The sequence below is a fragment of the Anopheles arabiensis genome, chromosome 3 (genome assembly GCF_016920715.1).
Source record: "Anopheles arabiensis isolate DONGOLA chromosome 3, AaraD3, whole genome shotgun sequence".
Classification (NCBI taxonomy): Eukaryota; Metazoa; Arthropoda; class Insecta; order Diptera; family Culicidae; genus Anopheles; species Anopheles arabiensis.
Genome location: NC_053518.1, coordinates 44,875,266 through 44,885,565, shown reverse-complemented (window position 1 = coordinate 44,885,565; position 10,300 = coordinate 44,875,266). Strand labels below are relative to the sequence as shown.

General features: G+C 36.9%; 1 long non-coding RNA gene across 1 annotated transcript in view; it reads right to left on the bottom strand.

Moving 5' to 3' along the window:
* Positions 1–4,297: 4,297 nt before the first annotated feature.
* LOC120902217 overlaps positions 4,298–10,300 on the bottom strand; it is a 64,894-nt gene continuing 58,891 nt past the window's right edge. The window contains exon 4 of the long non-coding RNA XR_005739389.1: positions 4,298–10,268. This is a non-coding gene — a long non-coding RNA (uncharacterized LOC120902217). The remainder of the gene's footprint in view (positions 10,269–10,300) is intronic.

Sequence of the window (10,300 nt, the reverse complement as noted above, 5' to 3'; positions counted from 1 at the left end):
CTTTTGAAGCTCATTTTGTTCGAAGTGTCACGTCGGTTTGTCGGTGATGGTATGTCATGTGTCTCTAGTTTCTCTAATATCTGCCGCATGGTGAATCTCGCTTCGTTGATATGACCGGTACGATTTATCAACAAAACATAGTGTAAAACCATAATAAATGAAGGGGACTCTCAACCACAAAGAGTTCGTGATGAATCTTTGTTTATGAGCGAAGGGAAGGTTAGTTTTCATTTGCTGGAAACCTTACATTTTTATAGATTTACAACTTTAACCAAATGGGTTTAAAAAAAATATTTTAGCTTCTTTCATTATTTTTTTATTGTTTAAGACACAATTTTTTTCACACGATTCGAATTAAAAAAATATAAATGAAAAATGTTTTCATGTTAAGGACAGCTCAATTGCTGTCGATGCGGTTACCGACTGGCTAGGCTATAAAAGATCGTGAGCTTTTTGAAAAATTTGTTCATATTTGACATTTTTCAGACGACAGTCTTAACGACTGTCGTTAGCTGCACTGTCGTTTATAATTTGACGATCGTTTGTTGCTAGGAGACCCATACAAAAATAAAGGATAGTTGGATAATTTGCTTCACGAAATGTGCTAATGGTATAAAACAGCAAAGTCTTGAACCAATTTTCCTTAACAGACTCCGTAGTCTTATAAAGTATACGCTCGGTAATCCGCACCTTTTTGATCCGCACGATCGATAATTTGGTTAGGAAGCCGTACCTCAGAGTAAGTGAGATACTTCATCTTTCTATACCTAGTTCAGCAACCGAGCCAATTTAACTGTACTTCAACAAGAACTAGGTGAGTTAGCAGTCCATCTACCTCACAGGAAGGATGTCAAAGTGGATTACCCAGATAAAACTTACGTTTGGGAGAGTTACGTAATGTGAAATGAAATGTTACGATCGTGTTAAATGTTGTTACGAAATATTAAGATGATCATTTTTTAGAACACCATTAGTCAGCACAATACCGGCAACGAGAACTATTTTGCATGATAGCATAGCACTTTTTACGTACAGTGCCCGGCAAAATAAAGTGCTTCCTGCTTACAATTTTCCATTTTTTCCATTTTGTTGTTGTGGAAAATGATGCTATCGTACTGCTTTATTATTTGTTTTGAAACGTTATTGGTGATATGATTAAGAATGTGCTGTACCATACCATGACAAAAATGAAAAGATAGCTTAAAGAATAAATATGTTTTCCAAAATTGATGAAAATCACTGTGACAAAATAAAGTGCCCACTTTATTCATTCTACGCAAAATATTTTTCTGAACAAATATAACACCAAACTATAATTTATATGCATTTCTTTGGCATTCTTGATATGTTTGAGGATATTTGGTGTGTTTTTATTTTATTTTAAAAGGAGTTCTGCATCTAGTTTTTGCGTCTGGTTCTTCTAAAGCGTTATTCAGAGCTTTAAATTTATTTGTTTGTTACACCAGTTGTATCCACCTAGAACCTACGCTCCTAGAATCTGCCACAAACTCTCGATGGCACTAAGATTTAGACTTTGTGGAGGACATGCAAAGTGTTTTATTCGAAACGAGATGAGAAATATTTGTTTATTGATTGTGTGTGTTAGCATTAGTGTTAGCCTGTAGGAACATATTTTTAGTTTTCAAACCCCGTTTTTTTAAAAGATTTATCCCAAAGTATTAATGAAAGATGCTAATATAGGTATCAGCCATCATTATACTTTCAATTAAGACCAGTTTTCCCCTTCCATCTCCTCGCCCGATTTACAACAAAGTTAACAAAGCCAAATGGTTTCGATATTATCAAGAACATGCATATATACCTTTAGATTGTTGAAAAACTGATCTTTGGACAGATGAGTCCACATTAGAACTGATGTTCCAACATATCTAGCCGATAACCAACAAATGATGATGTATGAAGGGTGCAATGTGATGACCAGGGAGAGGTTTTCTATACGAGAAGTGGGGAGCATGGTACGAATCGACGACGAGAATGAGAGTTATGTGAAAAATTCGAAGTTAGTAAATACAGGCGGTCCCTGAGATACACGGTACATCTTATACTCGGATTCGGAGATACGCTGATTTCTAAATATGACAGTTCTTTGAAACTATTATATTCAGTTAGAGTAAAATCAAATAATAAGTAAAGTGGCTAAAACCATCCTCTAATTGCAAAGTTACACGAAAATTAGTGATATTTTAGCAGGAAATTATGAGATTCGACTTACGCGGAAATTCGAGATGAGCGGTTTTTTAGTGGCCGGTTTCGGTCCCCATTAATCGTGTATCTCGGGGACCGCCTGTACATTAATGTTCCAACGGGAAGATAACTCAAGATATACACGAAGATTTTTTTTTCAATCGAATCGAATAAATCTTCTTAAATGTCCCCACTTAGTCTTAATTTTAATCCTATTGAGATTTCGTGTGCGAGTTTTGATTATTAAGATTTTTTTATTTTTAAATGGAAAAAATAGCTTCATCTATTAACGAGTCTCACAAACATGCTTTGGTCGCGGAGTAATTTCTTTCCGTAGAGTAATTTTCTAAAGGGAAATTCTAGGCTGTAAGCTGGTGCAACGTAAGCTGTAAGTGCCCGATATGTCGATAACGTTTTAGATTCTACATTATTCGAGGTGTTATAAGTGGCGCTAACAATTCCTAAATTAACGGCTTAATGAGCCGTCGTTGTAATAGGCCAAGAATTGGTTTATGGTACGTACTAGGACGTGAAAATCCATGGGATATGTTAACATACTATAAACCCCTTCAATTTCCAATGTTTTCTACAGGTGAATTCATGGTTACCCTTCATGGTGTCCATCTTTCCCATATAAGGTGTCCATCTTACCCGGACATTTCAAAACTGCACGAAAAAAAACCATGTTTTTATTTCATGAAAAAAAAAAACATAAACATCTATAGAAACTTTAAATTTTCAACACATTTTCTAATAAAACATGAGTTTAAGATAATATTCTGCATACCTACCTTCCCCTATCTAACAATGTACATTCGGTCCCCGAGATACACTGTTAATGGGGACCAAAAACGGCCACTAAAAAACTGCTTATCTCGAATTTCCGCGTAAGTCGAATCTCGTTATTTTCAGCAAAAATGTCACTAATTCTCGTATAATTTTGCAAGTAGGGGGTGGTTTTATCTACCTTGTTAACTACGTGATATCATACTGACTGAATACATTTTTAACCTTTTGTTTTACAGTTATTAAACCTTTTGAAATGGTATTTCGCATTCGATCTAAAGAGAAATTAACTTGCATTTGACAATTTATGTGTCAAACCAGTACAATTTGCTCAAAGAACTGTCAAATAAAAAAAAAACGCGTATCTCCGAATCCTAGTATTACGGACGTCACACGAAGCGTAAACTTTGGCGTAAACTGGATTTCAGCCATGCAACCAAGGTGGAATGTATAATGAGGTGTAGTTATAGCGCTTTTGGCGATCCCCCCCCTGGGCTCCGATTTTGACAGATGGTTTTCCGCTTGTATATGTATTGATGGATTTTTTACGTTTTGCATGGTTAATATTTGGTGGAGATCAATTTGGATGAATATTTTAGTTTATTAGAACACAGTCCGTGATTTCCAATGAAAATTTTCCTTGGAGAACTTAAAACGTTCGCCAAACGCGGAAAACTAACTGTCAGTTTTCTTCGTCGATTCTTCTTCCACCTAGCTGTCAAAACGGACTTATAACTTGACCTGATATCTTTACGGTCCTTGCATGCAACCCTGAAATCTTTTGACAGGAAGTTTACGCTCTCCCATACAAATCAAGCGTAAACTTTTTGAGTTTACGCCTCGTGTGACGTCCGTATATAAGAGGTACCGTGTATCTCGGGGACCGCCTGAAATTATTTCAATAACTTATAGAACAGAAAATGAAGCATGTTAAACGCTTCATGCACAAATACAAACTATATTTACTCTGTAGAGCAATGCAGGAAAAAATATAAAACGAGAAATTAGAGATCGCTCCCTATTTACACTAGATACTACTCCCCATACTAGGAACAGTACCGTCAAATGATGTCCACAAAAATGTCCATCTAATCACGATTGTTTTTAACCAGTTATGTTAAATATCCTCGGTTCCCGGTTGCTGCATCCTGTAGAAACAAGGTTGACCGGGCCATGTCACAATAACGCCGATTCTTAGGCAACAAATAGGCCAATTTCTCCATTGTTCAATACCCAATTTGCTTACCTTGTACATTTAATATCATGCTTTTAACAAATGACAAAAATGAACCTGCTCTACACAACATTGATCTTGACTACCAAATAAGTTTATTTTTCTTCTTTTACATCTGACAATATATCTTATACAATGTAAGTAGATTTTTTCTGCAATTGTGTGTGTGTGTATGCTTCATTTCATCCACGTATCTCCCCTCCTTTGTGCTAGATTGTAAGGACCATTGTCCTGTTACGTTGCATTTCGTTTGAATTCCTTCAGCTCGTTAGAATAAGTAAGCTTGGGTTGAAATGTTCTCCGGCTCGTTATTAGCGTTAGCTGCGGTATAGTTTAGTTGACGTTGACTGATGGTGAAGGATCAGGAGGGCATGTGGAAAAGGTGAAAGCAAATGGCAATATTACAGAGGTTACCTTAAACCATAGTTCTTTCTGCCAGCATACATTTGTCGGTAATGTTTACTCTGTAATTCATTTCGTAGGTTGTTTTTTTCTCTTCTGTAATTGTTTGATTGAATGCACTTGCTCTTTTAAGTGCGAGTTTAACTGTTGATTTACATATGTCTTTATGCTGAAGGTATGTAAAACTCTTCATACACTTGTCGTTTTGTGGATTGGATTGAAAGTATTCAACATAAAACCATTATCAAATCTGTCTGCACGACGGTTGTGTTACGTAAAACGATTTAAGAACATTCGTTTTTGGTTTACTTTTGGGCAATTTGCGGCTCACTGTACCGATTCGGTTCCTACAGCTAATAGTTACTTTTCACCATATTTTTAATGTTATCTTTACAATTTTTCATATATCAAACTCATCAAATAATTCTTACATCGTAGATCAGTGTTTCTGCTTTTTGTTGTATATTGATAAAGGGTTACAAAAATGTAAAAGTAACGTTGTAGTATTTCACCGACGGTATTAAAAGACAACAGGAAAATAAAAAGCCAAAAAATGGTGTTAAAAACTAATTTAAAAAAGAAACGCAAAACTAGCATGAAAACAAATTAACAAATCAACGAAAAATATAAACATAAACAGTCACTGCGTGTTGCGAGTGAGTATTGTTAGTTAGTAGTACTTAATTTATAGGAACTCTTTTTACCATTTTCGTTAGGTTAGTGTGTTTGTTTCTTATCTTCTTTTTAACATTTGCTTTTGCTGGTCATTCCTTTGCGTTTTATAGGGTTACATTTGCTCGTGGTTGACTACAGAGGGCGGGGTGGATTTAACCGCTGCCATCAACGACATTGTTGAAATCCAAAACTGCATCGAGTTTAATGACCTGCAACATGATGACGTCGAGTAAACATATTTACTATCTCACCCTCTGGAAGAAAACTGGAATCAATTCAAATCACCCACCATGGAAGAAACAACACTTTGCTTCTGGTAGCTTCAGTGTCTCCCGAGTGAAAATTTGAATTGTTTCAAATTCAGTTTTCGTTTTCATCATTTATGACGCTACGCCAATCCTCTGCCATCACGCTCACACATCACATTCATCTAATCATTGTGAAATGCTATAATTTATTCTGCCAATCATTGAAAAAGTGTGTCGGAAGCAATACCGCTTCAATAAGCATCGTTTGACATGGAGTATTGTAAAGGTTCTTTTTTTTTCTTGTCTGAGGAAAATTTGAACGAACGACTTTAAAATAAGACTAACAAATATGTTAAAATAACAAACTGAACAATTTCCCCACGAGCACCGATCACACCCCTTGCGATCGCGTGCCAAAAAGCAAGGGAACAGGAACTTTGTAGTAGAGGTTGGTTTTCTTTTTTAAGCGCGGTTTAGTCTTGGCCTTCCACTGGATGCGTTTGGTTTGTTGTTGGAGTTTTGGGTTTGAACTTGCTTAAAACAAGGAGTATAGATCACAACAGGTTTGTTGAGGGAAATAAACGGCAACGAAGAAAGTAGCCCTGGTATTTGATCTCTGTTCTGCTGCCTTCTGTTGAGTAGTTGTTAGTAGTAATAGTAGTAAGTAGTAGTATTGGTAGTAACAGTAATATTACTAGTAGTAGCAATAGTGTGTTATGTTGGTTGACATTTGACACATGAAAGAACGTTTTCTTCTTCGGCTTCCCTCATCTAAATGATTCACTTTTTTTTAATGCGGTTGGGTTTAAAAATTTTCTTAGTTTCACTTGTTTAATGCGAGGGCAAAAGTAATCGTTCATGATATGTCGAGTCTTTCTGTGTTTCTTTTATCTTTCGTTATCTCTTTCTCTGACCTTTTCTTGCGCGCGGCGTTCAGTTCAAGTGGATTGGGTGGTAGAAATGTTTGATTATTTGTGGTTGTGTGAGTTGTTTATCATTATGATTTGATGTTTAATTTGCATGAATTGCTACGGTTTTCTGGTTTTGTATGGTTATTTTTGCATTTCTTTCTTTGTTTATGTTTGCCATATTCTTTGCTCACACTTGTGTTTTCTCGTTTTCTCTCCAATCTCAAATAGGAACAAAATTCGTTTCATTTAAAGTTATGCATGTTTTGCCATTACATGTCCGCACCCTAGCCACCTTTTGAAACAGTCAAACATACTGCTGTCCTCTCTCTATTCAACCTAATAAACTATTATTGTTGTTTTCGCGAGTATCAATTGTCATGTTTTTGTGTAACATTCAATTTTGGTAGTTTCAGTAAATTATTTTTCACGAAACAATGTCCTTCAGTGTGTTTTTTTGTTTTTCATTGTGTGCCTACGTGTGTTGGTGATCGCGTGCAGTGGTGTTTTGGTTTATTTTACCAACAAACCTTTTGTATTCATATTTATACATCGAATAAAATCTCTCTTCGAGTAGTAAAGCGAACATTTTCGTTATAAACGAAACGATTCAATTTGGTGAACAATCCATTATTAAAGATTGTTATCTCAGACAGGCAGGATGCTGTCTTAAAAAAATCCAACGCTCGTTACAGTACTAAGTATGTGGAGTTCGATCCGGCAAATTAAACTCTCTCGATGCACTGGTGTGAAAGTTCCAATAGTGTTTTATACATTGCACTGTGTTTCCTGCCGTTTGGACCGTGTAAAGCAGTTGCTCTAGGCAGAAGCTATCATCATCACTAGATTCGGTAAGATCCCTCGCACGTTTGGGCAGGGTATGCGTATAAAGTTGCGTCTCTACATGCATCGAATCATTATTAGAAACTGCACAAACTAACTTAAAACATTATCAAACGAAACATAGCCATTTATACATACGCTTGTTTGTTTGGTAGTATCATATAATAGATTCATAATCACGTTGAAGTGAGTGTGTAATGTAATGTCTGTAATATTAATGACAAATGGTCGCACACCCTCATTCCCGATCGGCTCGAAGAATGCGGGTAATGCATTATAGGAACTTTTCATCAGTTAGTGCTACCGCTTAGCCACTGGCCGTATGACTGCCGTCTTCTTTAGCTCTTAGTAAATCTAAAAAAATATCTCATATCAACCGCTGGCTCAATCGAATCATTTCTCCCCTTTCTGCTTATTCCCTTTTATCTCCTAAACAATAGCTGCAAATATTGATGAATTGTAATCCCTACAACGTTAAATCCGTTCTGCTGTCGACTTCAGCAGAACGGTTTGAAAGTTGTAGCCTCCCCTGTTCACTCGGCTCACACACCAAAACGAAAGAGACAAAAGGAACGGTGAGCCTCCTCGCATATTCAGCACACCTTCCCTCTGTCTGTTTCATTGCTCAATTTTACCCTATTTCCTAATATCAAACTGTTGTCCGATTAATTATCGCACACAACATTAGCGAACAAATTTTATGTTTCATTGCACATGGATTGTATGTTTGCACATGAGCCGACTGATCGCACGCGCACAGCAAGCAACGATCGAACGCACTCGATCACTGTCACTGTGGGTGACGAATATAGTCGTTAGAGATCAATTGATTTTCTTCGATCGTCAATGAATAATAAATATTCAAAGGGTATGTATGCATATGTTTAACTTTCATCTATTTTACGCACTCGATATTTTTTTGGTTTTGTTTTATGATTTTTATATTTTTTTGTTATATTTTCCCACGTTTTATAAAATATGTCTATGCATTTCGATAAGCTGACTACAATAGTATATAAGATCGCAATGCTTATCTTGTTGACGCCCAAAGAGCCCGCTTGAGTGAAACGGTGGTAAGTTGATGTTGGAATGTTCCACTGGCTGGTCCAAACTGTGTTGTTGATCGCGCAGAAACAGTTGGTTGTTGTTTATGCTGCATTGTTTCGAAAATCGCCCGCATCAAAATGTGGAAACGTGCAAAGAGTAGAGTTTAATAGTTCATGGATCTTTCTGTCAAGTGTTTGGCCTCTACACCTTAGCCCAGAGAACAGCAAAAAGATAGGTAACGGCGCAAAGATGTATGGTACAAGAATCAAAACCCTATCATCGAGATGGATTATGAGATCGATCTCGATCTTTCTGCTGCCTTTTTGATATCATTATGTTCAATGGTGCTTTTACATTATACTGCTGCTTGATTTCGTTTTAATTACACACACACACACATCGTATGGCATTGTTCGTCATGATTATTCGTCTTTTGTGCTTTTCTTTTTGCAGCTTCTCCTGTCCATCACTTTATACATTTATTCATCAGAGTTTCATTGTCTCACACATCGTTTTACGCTTTGTTTGCGTGTATTTGTGTAGCTTATGTTATCATTTAATCATTCTGAAACGAACTTTCTTTTCACTTCGGTTCCAGTGTAACTTTCTTAATACTACATGTTATAGTTAGTAGAATTCTAGGTCTCATCTCAATTTGTGTTGAGATGAGAACAAGCGAGGTGCAAAAACTGTTCTGTCTGCCATGTGTGTGGCGACGTTTGGGTGTTTATGTTTTACGTCATATTTGATTCTTCCACACTGCAGAATGACACATCATTATAGCTTAGATCCTAAACCCTTTTTAAGGATTAATCGCGCACGGTCAAAGTGGTCTTCACGCTAAACAGTCCGGAGACCTGCTAGTAGGTTCCGATGGCGGAAAAACGCTCCAACCGTAAGGAATTGATCATTAAAATATAAGGTCTAGGAGTAGAACTATGCATTATGCTGATCATGTTCATTTAGCATAAGGGTTGTTTTTTTCCTAATATTTCAAAACACAATCATCAACCAAACGCCGCCACCGCCACGGCAAACGTTCAGTCTCTTGTAACTTTACATTTTGTCACGATCACGATTTGCGTTCACATGATTTTTTTGCTGATGTTTTTCTTTTCTCCTTTTCTCTCCTACTCACATGTGTGTATATGCGTCTCGGGGGGTGTGTATCTTTTCCTTTCATTTTCTATCTCATCTTCTTTTCGTTTCACTTCCCAAAAAACATCGAACAATCCGATTTTGGGATAAATTCATGCGCCTAAATAGTACAATTATTACACTCTCGTTTATAACGTATATTTTTATCTATGTTTCATTTTTCATTTTTCTTTATTTTAGAGTAGGAACTTAATTGTTGCATTTCTTCTGTTTATCTGTGTTTCTTCCTGCTTCCTGCATCTGCATCGTGTCGCACTAGCTCTTGCTTCTTTTGCGCGCATGTTTTACGCCGCTATCGGTTATGTCAAATCGTATTTTTACGTCAGGTTTGTGCTCCTGGTGAAACTGTTCGTTTTCGACGCTCTTGTGCGTTTGCTGCTAAAGCAAACGCTCCCTTTCAGGATAGAACGGAGCGCAGGGTTCGTGTGGCGGGTATCGTTGTGTGCATTTCTCGTGCTTTGTTCTGTGTAAAGCGAGCGGGTTTCGGCAGGAATCTGTTTCCCTTTCCTTGGTGTGGAACGTATATTGTAGTTGTTGAAACATTCGAAATGTTTTGTAGGCTGTAGAACCCAAACCATTTTTAAGTTGATCTTTCGTACACGGGAGCGTGTGTCGTCCACTCGAAGGTTGTTTTAGTACTATGTGATAGATTTCCAGCTAAGGAAACCTGTCTAGCAGTTTAGTAGAAACGTCAATGAACGAAGGTGTGAAAGCAAGGACAGAACGAATCTGAATTATATTGTGCTGTGCTGTTCAATTGCACTAGAACGAGAAAATATAATTAAAAAAAAAAT